This window comes from Ceratotherium simum, chromosome 31 (assembly GCF_057802395.1).
Source record: "Ceratotherium simum simum isolate JZ-2026a chromosome 31, ASM5780239v1, whole genome shotgun sequence".
Taxonomy (NCBI): Eukaryota; Metazoa; Chordata; class Mammalia; order Perissodactyla; family Rhinocerotidae; genus Ceratotherium; species Ceratotherium simum.
The window spans coordinates 16,199,797-16,212,454 of record NC_141930.1 but is presented as its reverse complement, the minus strand read 5'-3'; the positions used below and the strand labels follow the sequence as shown (position 1 = coordinate 16,212,454).

At 39.6% G+C, this 12,658-nt stretch overlaps 1 long non-coding RNA gene across 3 annotated transcripts in view; it reads left to right on the top strand.

Moving 5' to 3' along the window:
* The window catches only part of LOC147913028 (uncharacterized), a 69,743-nt gene that overhangs the window by 37,631 nt on the left and 19,454 nt on the right, over positions 1-12,658 (top strand). For 2 of the 3 annotated variants that reach the window (XR_015549240.1, XR_015549238.1), the window contains exon 3: positions 2,617-2,738. This is a non-coding gene — a long non-coding RNA (uncharacterized LOC147913028). Of the gene's footprint in view, positions 1-2,616; positions 2,739-6,308; positions 9,116-12,658 lie in introns of those variants that run through there. The other variant, XR_015549239.1, reaches the window with a different exon arrangement.

Below are 12,658 nucleotides of genomic sequence, written 5' to 3'. Positions count from 1 at the left end.
TATATATATATATATATATATATATATGCACAATGGAATACTACTCAGCCATAAAAAAGACAAAATTGTGCAATTTGCAACAACATGGATGGACCTTGAGGGTATTATGCTAAGTGAAGTAAGCCAGACAAAGACAAAGGCTGTATGATTTCACTCAAATGTGGAAGATAAACAAACACATGGTTAAGGAGAACAGATTAGTGGTTACCAGAGGGGAAGGGGATGGGGCAGAGGGCAAAAGGAGTAAAGGGGCATATACGTATGGTGACGGATAAAAGCTAGACTATCGGGGGTGAACATGATGTAGTCTATACAGAAATTGATATATAATAATGTACACCTGAAATTATACAATGCTATAAACCAATATGAACTCCATAAAATAATTTTAAAAAGTTCATTCAATATATTTAAAAAATATATTATTGAGGACTAATATGTGCCATAAACAAAGCAGAAATTTATTCACCACTTAGTCTGAGGCTCTACGTTGGCTAAGTAACTCTTGCTCAGAATCTAATTTAAATTCTTTTTTGTGTGTGTGTGTGAGGAAGATCAGCCCTGAGCTAACATCCATGCTAACCCTTCTCTTTTTGCTGCAGAAGACCGGCTCTGAGCTAACATCTATTGCCAATCCTCCTCCTTTTCTTTTTTCCCCAAAGCCCCAGCAGATAGTTGTATGTCACAGTTGCACATCCTTCCAGTTGCTGTGTGTGGGACGCGGCCTCAGCATGGCCGGAGAAGCAGTGTGTCAGTGCGCGCCCGGGATCCGAACCCGGGCCACCAGTAGTGGAGCACGCGCACTTAACCGCTAAGCCACAGGGCCGGCCCTAAGTCTAAATTCTTGACCTTTAAAGTAAATGATTGAGAAATGGGCCTTTTCCCTTGGTTAGTTAAATATAAAAATGATCATTAGAGAGTTGGGAGCTCCTTTTATGATCCCCTCTTCCTAGGTCCCACCCTGTAGCATATTTATCAATTTACCAAGTAAAAATTTGAAATGGGTGTATTCTAATTATATCTGAGTGGAATAGGCATGGAGAATGAAGGAAGAAAAGACCTGAGAGAAAAGATGTGTCTTTTCTCTAAGAGTCTAGATTAGAAGAGTGATAACTTCGTAATTGGTCTCTGTGCTGTTTCTCTCCACTCCCATCAGAGTGATCTCCCTCCAACATAGCACCGATTTTTTTTTTTAACAATTCAATGGTTTTTAATATGTCCATAGAGCTGTGCAATCATCACCACAATCAATTTTAGAACATTTTTATTATCCCCCAAAGAAACCCGTATCCCTTAAAAATCACCTCCCAATCCCTCTATCTCTCCATCCAGCACTAGGTAACCTCTAACCTCCTTTCTGTCTCTATAGATTTCCCTATTCTAGATAATTCATATAAATGAAATTATAAACTATGTCGTCTTTTGTGACTGGCTTCTTTCCTTTAGCATATTGTTCTCAAGAGTCATACCTGTTGTAGCCTGTAGATAGACCACATTTTGTTTATCCATTCATCAGTTGATGAACATTTGGATTGTTTCTACCTTTTGACTACTATGAATATTGCTGTGCGCACATCCATTTACAAGTTTTTGTGTGGGTATATATTTTCATTTCTCCTGAGTGTATACTTGGGAATGGAATTGCTGGGTCGTATGGTAACTTTATGTTTAACTTTTTGAAGAACTGCCACACTGTTTTTCAAAATGGCTGCACTATTTTACGTTTCCACCAGTGGTATGTGGGAGTTCCAATTTCTGCAGATTCTCGCCAGCACTTGTTATTGTTTGTCTTTTCTATTATAGCCAAACTAGTGGGTGTAAAGAAGTATCCCTTGTGGTTCTGATTTGCATTTCCCTTATGACTAATGATGGTGAGCATCTTTTCATGTGCTTGTTGGCCGTCTGTATTTCTTCTTTGGAGATATGTCTATTCAGATCCCTTGCCCAATTAAAAAAATTTTTTTTGGTGAGGAAGGTTAGCCCTGAGCTAACATCCATTGCCAATCCTCCTCTTTTTGCTGAGGAAGATTGGCACTGGGCTAACATCCGTGCCCATCTTCCTCTACTTTATACGTGGTACACCTGCCACGGCATGGCTTGATAAGTGGTGCATAAGTCTGCGCCCAAGATCCGAACCTGCGAACCCTGGGTCGCTGAAGTGGAGTGCGTGACCTTAACCACTACACCACTGGGCTGGCCCCTCCTTGCCCATTTTTTAAATTGGATTATTTGTTTGCTATTGACCAGATGTTATATATTCTAGATACAAGTTCCTTATTATATATATGATTTACAAATATTTTCTCCCGTTTGGTAGTTTGTCTGTTCACTTTCATGATGATGTCTTTCAAAGAACAAAAGTTTTTAATTCTGAGGAAGTCCAACTTATCTATTTTTTTCTTTGATTGCTTGTGTTTTTGATATCCTATCTAAGAGATTTTTAAAAAGCAATCGACCATAAATGTGAGGGTTTATGTTGGATTCTCAATTCTATTTCATATATTTATATGTATATCTCCTTATGCCAGTACCACACAGTCTTGATTATTTGTAGCTTTGTATTAAGTTTTCACATTGGGAAATGCGAGTCTTTCAACTTTGTTCTTCTTTTTCAAGATTGTTTTGACTGTTCTGGGTCCTTCGAGTTTCCATATGAATTTTAGGATCAGCCTGTTAATTTCTACAAAGAAGCCAGCTGAGATTCTCACAGGGATTGCATTGAATCTAAGGTTAATTTGGTGAGTATTGCCCTCTTAACAATATTAAATCTTCTGATTCATGGACATGGGACATGGGATGTATTTCCATTTATTTGGATTATCCTTAACTTCTTTCAACAATTTTTGTAGTTTTCAGAGTATAAGTTTTGCACTTTTGTTAAATTTATTCTGAATTAATTCTTTATGATGCTATCGTAAGTGAAATTGCTTTCTTAATTTCATATTTGGATTGTCTATTGTATAGAAATATAATTAATTTTGCATATTGATATTGTATCCTACAACCTTGCTGAACTTGTTTACTGGTTCTAATGGGATTTTGTGTGTGTGGATTCCTTAGGATTTTCAGTCTATAAGATCATGTCATCTGCAAATAGAGATAGTTTTATTTGTTTTTTTCCAATCACAAAGACTTTTATCTCTTTTCTTGTCTAATTGCCCTGGTGAGAACTTCTAGTACAATGTTGAATAGAACTGGTGAAAGTAGACAGCCTCGTCTTATTCCTGATCTTAGGGGGAAAGCATCCAGACTTTCACCATTAAGTATGATGTTAGCTATGGGTTTTTCTAGATGGCTTTTATCAGGTTGAAGAAGTTAGCTACTCTTCCTGGTTTGCTGAATTTTTCTTATCATAGGGGTTGCTTTTTTCAAATGCTTATTTTACATGTATTTAAATGTTCATGTGGTTACTGTTTTTTATTCTATCAATATGGTGGGATTACTTATTTTTTTAATGTTCAACCAACCTTGCATTCCTGGGATAAATCCCACTTGGTCAAGGAAGACAATTCTTTTATATGATGCTGGATTTTGTTACCTAATTCTCTGTTTAAGATTTTTGCGTCTATAATCATAAGTGATATTGGTGTATAATTTTCTTTTCTTGTGATGTCTTTGCCTGGTTTTGGTAGCAGAGTAATACTGGCCTCATAGAATGAGTTGGGAAGTGCTCTCTCACCTTCAAATTTTTGGAAGAATTCATGAAGGATTGGTATTAAGTCTTCTGTAAATGTTTGGTAGAATTCACCCAGTGAAGTCAGCACTGATTTTTTTGCCTTACTGTTAAAAACCCTTTAATGGTTACCAATTACTAATGAATTAGATATAACATCCCATACTGTGCCCTCTACAATGTCACAGTCTACATTCCCAGTCTTATGTTGTACTATTCCCAACTAGTATCCCACTGGCTGCTACAATAGGCAACTTGTCCACAGGCTATTTCACTTTTTGCCTTGACCTATGCTTCTCATGTACTTGTGTATCTCACTAGTCAGACTGCCACGCCTCCTTAAGACATCGCAAGTCTACAAACAACGTGAAACCTTTTCTTGACTTTCCTGTTGAATTAGTTTAGGTTTTCTTGCAGTTTTCTAACCAACTTCCCCTAATAGCCATTTTAAGGATCTCTATTGATCTCCACAGTACAAGACTTATTGAAAAGTCTTCATAATAGGCTTTTGTAATTAATTAATTTCAAAAAGCACCTTAATGGGAAAGCCCCACGCTAGTTAAATTGGGACTTGTTAGTTACTTTGGTAATGACGCATAACTATCAAGTGCTATATGGCATCAACAGTGAACAGAATTTCTCTGTGAGTTCTTTTTCCAATGTCAGAATAATTAAAAAGAGTTTTTGCTTGAGTAATTCATTCTGAATGACTTCTCTGTGTTTCATTATATTTCTGAGGAAAATTTGTCTTAAAAAATTGATTCAGTACTGGGGGAGGTTCTGCATGCCTTTTTGCTGACTTTCCAAGTCTCAAAATAACCATCTTCACAGTAGAGAATACCAAAGAAGCTAATGGTAGAGTTACAATGGTAATAGTTTTCTAAAAAGTATTTCTTCTTCCAATATCTAAAATAAAGTTTTTCAATATTTTAAAGTTGAGGTATAATTTTTAAGAAATTGTATTGCCTTAGTAAATATAGTTCTTTACTTATAATAGTGCTTTCCAAGTACATATGAAGATTGCATTTTCTTAATATAGTTTTGAAATGTTTATGAAGGAAAAAGAATTATATAGAACATGCTCAAAATCCATATTTTGAGGATTTACTACATGAATGAGTTAAAATTTGTGAAAAGTGAGTACTGCACTAACATTGCTAATGTACATCTGTTTCCTAAATTTCATTCAGATAGAATTTTTATTTTAGTGAGGAACAACGTAAGAAGGAAACTCTTTAAAATAAAATTATCAACAAACATGTCATAGATCTATACTCTTATGTAAATGTTGTGACTATCGCCATTGCTTTAGCTGACTTCAACAATATTGCCAGTTTTATCTCAACATTAGCCAGGGAGGTACGTTGGTATTGCCTCTACTATTATTATCAATAAAAAAAATAATATGAGCTACATTTATTTATTGTCTCTTACTGTGTACTAGACATGATGCCAGGCACTTATATTATCACCTAACTCACAACAAACCAGCAAGGAAGCTATTTATATTAGCTAGGATTAGGTTCAACTGTGAGCAACAGAAACTTAAAATAACAATGTCTTAAACAAGTGAGAATTTTATTTCTCTCACAAAAATGTCCAGAGGTAGGCAGTCCAGGGCTGGTTTCACAGTTGTGTTCTCCAAAGTCCTTTTGGATTGAATGTCTTTCTCCCTTATAATTGGCCACTAGCTGCAATTCCAGCAGAGAGAAAGGAGATGAAGAAAAAGGGGGCAAATGAAATATACCAGCTTCCTTAGGAAGATTTCTACTACATGATATTTCACTTAGAGCTCCTTGGCCAGAACTTAGTGATATAAACACATCTATGTGGGTGGCCATGTGCCCAGCTAAAAATATGGGGATCTGAAACATGGAGAAAAGAAGATAACAGATTTTGAGGGATAACTAGATCCCTTTTCTGCCACAATATTATTATCTCTATTTCGTAGATCAGAAATCTGAGGCTTGGAACTATTAACTTGCCCAAAGTCATTCAGTTAATAAATGTTTTGGAAGTAGTAATTTCTTTTAGAAGCCTAGTAACACTGCCTTAAATGTTGTCTCAGTTAGTTATTGCCGTGTAACAGCCATGCCAAACTTAAACAATAAGCATTTATTTAGCTCAGGAATCTATAGGCTGGCTGAGTGGTTCTGCTGCCTGAGGCAATCTTGGCTGTTCTCTGCTTGGATGTTGTTAGGGGGCTGGTCTAGAATTGCCTTGGCTGTGACAACTTGACATTACTTCACACTGCCTCTCATCCTCCAGTAGGCTAGCCTGGGCTTGTTCTTGCTGCATGGCAGAATTCCAAGAACAGAAGTATGCAAGTCTTCTTGAGGCATAGGTTCATAATTGGCTCAATGTCATTTCCACTGCATTCTATTGGTCAAAGAACAAGAACAGCCCAGATTCAAGGGGTGGGGAAATAGAGTCCATCTTTTGATGAACTGCAAAGTCACATTGCAAAGAACGTGAACACAAGGGGACCACTAATTGGGGCTATTAATGCAACAATCTACCATCATGCTAATAATAGTTGTTGATTGGAATTGAAAATAGTAAAGATAATTTTCAACAAAAACCCTGAATATGCTGTCTTTATTTAGCATGTGATTAATCATGTTTTTCTTCTCAGAGGAATTCATGTTCTACAATAAGCCTGCTCAGCAGTCGTAGACACATCCGTGAAGTGAAACAGAGAAAAGAGTCCTTGAGTCTTGGAATATTTTCTTCTGCTAGACTGAATCTGGATTAAGTCTTAGAAAGATACAGAGAGAAGGAGTCTGTGGCTAAAGATTTCTTCATTGTCCTGTGAAACGGTCATTTGTCCTGGATTGCGTTTTTCTCTGAAATAGAATGTCTGTGTTAAATATTAAGAAGAAGTGTATGGGTACCCTCAGGTTCTTGAGAAAGAGAATCAAAAGAGTTAGTTTTGTTTTCTTGATTATTTGGACCAGTTTGTTCATTCATTCATGTAGCAAAAATGTATTGAGTCCCTACCATGTACCAAGCACCATACTAGGCACTGAGATATAATGATTAACAAAAATAGAAAGGATGCCTACTTTCATGGAGTTTACCCTTGGGGTCTGGGGAGATGCGACATTAATTAAATAATCTCACAAATAAATGCATCATGACAAAATCAAAAAAGACATGAAGTAAAGGTATATGATGATATGAGACTTTCTAAAACAAAGAGCTGATCTGGTCTGGGGCGTCAAGGAAGGCTTTCTTGAAGAAGAGAGGTTCAGGCTGAGTTCTGAAGGATAAGTCAGAATTAAGAACATAGGGGTAGAGAAGAGGGTTCCAGGCAAAGAAACAGCATTTTAAAGGCCCTGAAGTGGCAGGGAGCCTGGCACTTATGAAGAAATGAAAGAAAGCCAGTGGGACCAAAACACAGAGAGGAAGTGGCTTATGAGATGAGACAGAAGAGCTAATGGCTGTCAGATTATGTGGGGCCCTAGATGACATAAGAAATTTTTATCTTTATCTTCAGAACAAAGAGCAGTCATAGGAAGTGACATGAGCAGATCTGTGACATTGAAAGATCACTTTGGGGTTAGGTCCAAGATTGGATAAGTAGAGACCAGTTAGGAGGCTATTGCAGAGTCCAAGCGGACCATGGTAGCTTAGCCTAGGGCAGTGCTGGAAGAGAGGATGAGAACTAGACATATTCAGGAGATGATGGTGATAAAATCAATAAACCAAGGAAGCCAATGTTACGTGTCAGCTATGGGAAGTAAAGAAGAGGGAGATGTGGTATGTTGACTCTTTCACCCCTCCCCGCATCCACACTGCTGACTTCGGCCTTGATTTTGGTGCCTGCTTCAGTCAATGACGTAAACAGAAATGTGTGTACCCTTCCAAATCTAGGATTTAAGAGACTTTGTGTGTTTCTGCTTTGCTTTTGGGCATCAGCCACCGCCGTGAGGGGAACACGGCAAGACTGGCCTACTCGTCCAAGGAAGGTGAGAGACATGTGGAGTAGAGCCACCCTGCAGACCAACAGCAAGAAGCAGAGCACCCTGGCTGCTGCAACCTAAAACAGAGTGACCCAGCCTGGATCAGCCAAAATCCAGCTCTCTTTTAGATACCTGAGTGACAATAAGTGAATGTTGTTTTAAAATATCAAAATTAGGAGTTGTTTGTTACTCAGCAATAGCTAGCTGATACCAGAAGGGTCAACAATTACTTTGGGCTTTAAGGCTGCAAAACTAAATGGATGGTGGTACCATTCACTTCAGTTAATCTGCTTCCTATTTCTAAATGCCTTTCTTCACTGGGCCCAATTTTCCCAGTTTTATCCCTGACACATCTACTCCTGTTACAGCCACTTAGTCTCTAGAACCAAAGTTAAGCTAGACGGGAGGAAGGAAGCAAGGGTAGGGGCTATGGACTGAATTGTGTCTTTCCCAAATTCATATGTTGAAGCTCCACCTCCTAATGTGACTGCGTTTGGAGATAGGGCCTTTATGGGGGTAAGTAAAGTTTAAATGAGGTCATAAGGGTAAGGCCCTGATCCAATAGGATTACTGTCCTTATGAGAGGAGGAGAAGACACCAGAGAGTTCCCCCTGACTCTCTTTCTCTTCCTTTTCCCTTCCCCTCCACACCTGTCCCCCAACACAAACCCAACACCAGCACAAAGAAGAGATTACATGAGCTCACAGGGAGAAAGCAGCCACCAAAAGCCAAGACGAGAGCCCTCAGAATGAAACACACCTCGCCAGGACCTTGATCTTGGACTTCCCAGCCTCTAGAACTGTGAGAAATAAATTTCTGTTGTTTATAAGCCACCCAGTCAATGATATTTTGCTATGGCAGCCCTAGCAAACTAATGTAGAGGGTGTAAGGCTGCATGAGAAAGAGAAGATGGCAGAAGATGGGAGTGACAGTGGGAGGGAGATGACAAAGGACAGGTCTGTCGGGGAAAAGGCATAAGCTGGTAGCACGTGGGCATCTCCTTAGAAGGACATTCTTAGATGACTCAGACGCTATTCTGCTGTCGGCCTAGTTGAAGTTTACAAAGTGATCATCAGCCTTTGCCAAAGAGATTATATTTTAGCATAATAAGCAATCTTGAAAAAAATTACAAGTTCATGGTAAAATGAGGGACTAGCAGGAGCATCAAGCATGTTGAAGCCACCTGCTCTGCTGTCCCCATTACGTGATGGAGCTGTAACTAGGGCCACATCTGTGATAGGACCCCACCCCCCATCCAAAGTCCAACTTGTCTCTGAGGAAGGAGAATGAAAAAGATTGAGGTCAAAGGAGATTTTTCTTTCTGTTGACCCAACCCAATCCATTTCCCTTCCCTTAGCAGAAGCTGCAGACTGAAGCAAATTTGCAAAAGAACTTCCATGATCTTGTTACTTGAATTTTGTTTTTCTTCTTCATTGCTGGGGATGTGCACTGCGGTGGGAATAGAGCAAAAGGGGGTGGGGGGACTTATTAATCTCTTTTTGTGTCCGAAAGGAAAGATTGCCTGAAACCACCACACGGCACATGTTAAAAACCTCACTTGCTGCCTTTTAAAGTGAGTCTTATATTGATTACAGGGCAGAGAATACTCTTAACATGGCTTGTTGTTCTTTGCTTCCTAAGAATCTCATACTAGTAACTATTGGAAAGCTTAAGTGTCAAGCCAAAAGGGTCTTTGCCTTGACACAGTTTTATTTGAGTGAATTCCGTTTGTGAAGTGTGTCTGTGTGTGACAGAGAGAGAAACCGAGAGAGACTGAGACACAGAAGGAGAGACACAGAGAGCTGGTTGTGATGGCTCATTCCTATAGCTGAGCTGTTGGCTGCTCTGGTTGTCGTTTAACAGTTCTTCAATTGACATTTGACTCTCTTGTCTTGTTAGAATAAGGTCTTTTATAATTTCCTCCCTTTTCCCTGCATGATTTCTGTCCATCGTTGGGTAAAGCAGAATTATTCCTAATGGATTTTTGATTTGTTCTTGGGAGCCCCCATTTTTAGTAAGCACACAAAAAAACTATTCATCCACGTTGCTACCTTACACTAAACATTCTTTGTTAAGTTAAATTCTACAAGCTGGGAGCATAAACATTTAAGAAAAAAAAATTCATTGTGCCGCCAGTTTTAAGAATCTGGCACCGAACAGTCCTCTAAGGTTTGTTTAAACAAGAAATGTATTAAAAGAGAGACATTTTTCACGGTGATGATGGCCTTGACCACAGAAGTCACATATTTGAGTCCTTGGTCATTGCGGGAGCATTGAGAAGCCTGTCAGGGAAGCTTTCCTCCAGGCAAAAGCCAATGGGAAGATTTCTTCACTTGGGAAGTTCTGCAGCTTTTAGTTTTTCTAAGGATAATTTCAGCTTTTTTAGGCTTAGCACATGTCAATACTTGAGGACAAGGTCAGAGAAAGCAGCTGGAAATGAAAATTTGCTTTAAGAACTCAGGCAGTTCTGTGAAATCACGCTAGTCAGTGATTTTCAATGGAGTGGATCTTAATTTCTTAGGCACTTCACTTCTAATTTGATCTCCTAAAACAACACTAAGGGGGGCACTGGGCAGAACTGGGGGCAGGACGTTATTTTGTCTGTGCTGCATGCCCATGATTCTGCCAGTCTACCTTTCCCCAACTTGGCTGCCCCCTCCCTTCTTCTTCCTCTCCTGCTCAGACCTCTGTCCATTCCCATCTTGCTGCAAATCATTGCTCAGGTGTTAATTTAATCATGGAATTTAACATTACACTTCATATTTTGTACTGAAGCAATTCATCGACTTATAGGATGTTTAGAGCTGACATGGTCATTCATTCATTCTTATATTCTTCACATATTTGTGCTTTGTGCCAGGCAGTGCCCTAGGCCCTCAATAGCTTCCATTCTAGCAGGAGGGATGGATATGTGGAGAAGCCACTATAACTCAATCAAATAAATTCTATACTAATGAAAGTGTGAGCAGAGTACAGTGGAAGCCTAGGAGAAGTAGTTTCTCAGTCTGTCCAGGAGGAGACTGTGAAGGCTTCCCAAAGCTAGCAGTGGGCAGATCATATTCAGAAAGCGGGTGTAGAAATAAGGTTTCCATTGGAGAACAACGTGTGCAAAGACATGGAGAAGTTGAGGGACCACTAGTAGCTGAGTATCGCTGTGGGGTAAACTATGAGCAGAGAAGCCACTGCCAATGGCTCTGAAATGGTGGGAGAACATCTTGAAGGAGCTTGAATGTCAAGCAAGAGAATTTAGATTTTAAATTAGTGGCAATGGAAAAACTACTGAAGATTTTTTAGCAGATATTTTATATTAGAATGGTCACTCTGGAACTAAGGAGTATAGATGGGGTGGGAGGAGGAATCAGGATTCAACTCAGGAAAATCTAGAAAGAGGCTAATATGATAGTCCAGACAACAGATGGATGAAGGCCTGAGCTAGGGCAGTGACTCCAGGCATAAAGGGGAGAGATGTTTAGGACTGAAAGATTAACTGGGTGGGGAAAGGGAGGAATCTAAAATGAATCCAGGTTTCTCTAATTTCACTGATTGGAGGAATGGTTGTACCATTCACTCCCAGGAAATCTGTATATTTACTGAGCAGTTTAGGGCTGAATGAAATGATGAATTCAGTTTGTGCTTCTTAGGTTTGGACTGAAGATATAGAGTCCTGAAAATATCGATGGCAACTGAATGCTTCAGTACAAAGTGGGAAGAGAAGGTCAACAGCAGAGTTGTGGGATAGTCCACATTTAAGGATATCATTAGAGATTATCTCTTCATCTATGAATAGATTCCAGGTCCCGCCCTAGATGACTTCAGAAGGTCTAGGTGAGGCCTGAGAATCTGTTCTTAAAAAGCTCCTCAGGGGATTCTGCTATGCAGCTAGAGCTGAGAACCGCGGATAAAGTCCTACTCTATTCCAAGACAGCACTGGAGCCTGAGGCCCAGCAAGGGGGAATGACTTTCCCGAGGCCACAGAGCTCCCTAGAGGCTGAGTGAGGCTCAGATTCCCAATCCATTGTCCTTTCTCCTCTGCAGTGCTCACTTCTCCACCAGATTCCTTTGTCTTATTTAGATTTTAAAACCACTGGGGATGGTCTTCACTTCCTTCTTCTGTTTGTAACACGCGATCGGTTACATATCTGATTGAGCGGTGGATCTGGTAGATAGAGAGAGAGATGCCTCACAAGTTCATGCCACTGGTTTCCTAAAATTCTATCTTACATGGCGCCTTCGTGAGTAGAGAGAAAACATGATCTGTTGCTCAGTCTTATTATTTTGCTAGCAGCTTTTTGCAGAACCTAGTCTTTGACCTAACATCATTATATATAACCTGGACCATGGACTAGAAAAATGCCTCTCTTTTTGTGGGAGATGCTGAATGAGAGAAAGATAGGCCCAGAAGCTACGAGTCTTCTTACAAGAATTTATGGATAATGCAGAAATAAAAGAAGATCACTGTGTTTAGGAAAATTGGAATCTCATTGGTTGTGGGAGAACTTACTCATGAATACCAAGATTTCTTTCCAGTTCTTCTCTTCTTCAGAGCACATATCCCCCTGGAATTAGTCACAACCATGTGATTTGCTTTAACAAAGAAATGTTAGCATAAGCAATGTGTATCCCTTCTAGATGGAATAAACATGTGAAGTTTCTCCACTCTCCATGCTTTGTGCCTCTGCCCCAGCAAACCCGGAGCCTTGTGTAGAGATAGCGATGTCACAAGATGGTAAAACTTCTGCCAACCTGGACCATGGAGTGACTGTGATGATCAGAGCCCCTCTGCTGACCAGTGTAGCAAATGTAGTAGGAATAAAAAAGGAAACCCAAAATTGCTGTTTTAAGCCACTGAGATTTGGGGGTGATTTGTTTACAGCAGCATAATTTAGCTTAATCTGATTAATGCACTGATGAATCGGAAATATGCACAGGAAGCAGGCAGCTAATAACACGAACCCTGAGGTGTCACCAAAGGAAAGATCTCTGCAGGCTAGAGTAAGTCATAGAAGGCAATGCTGGTCAA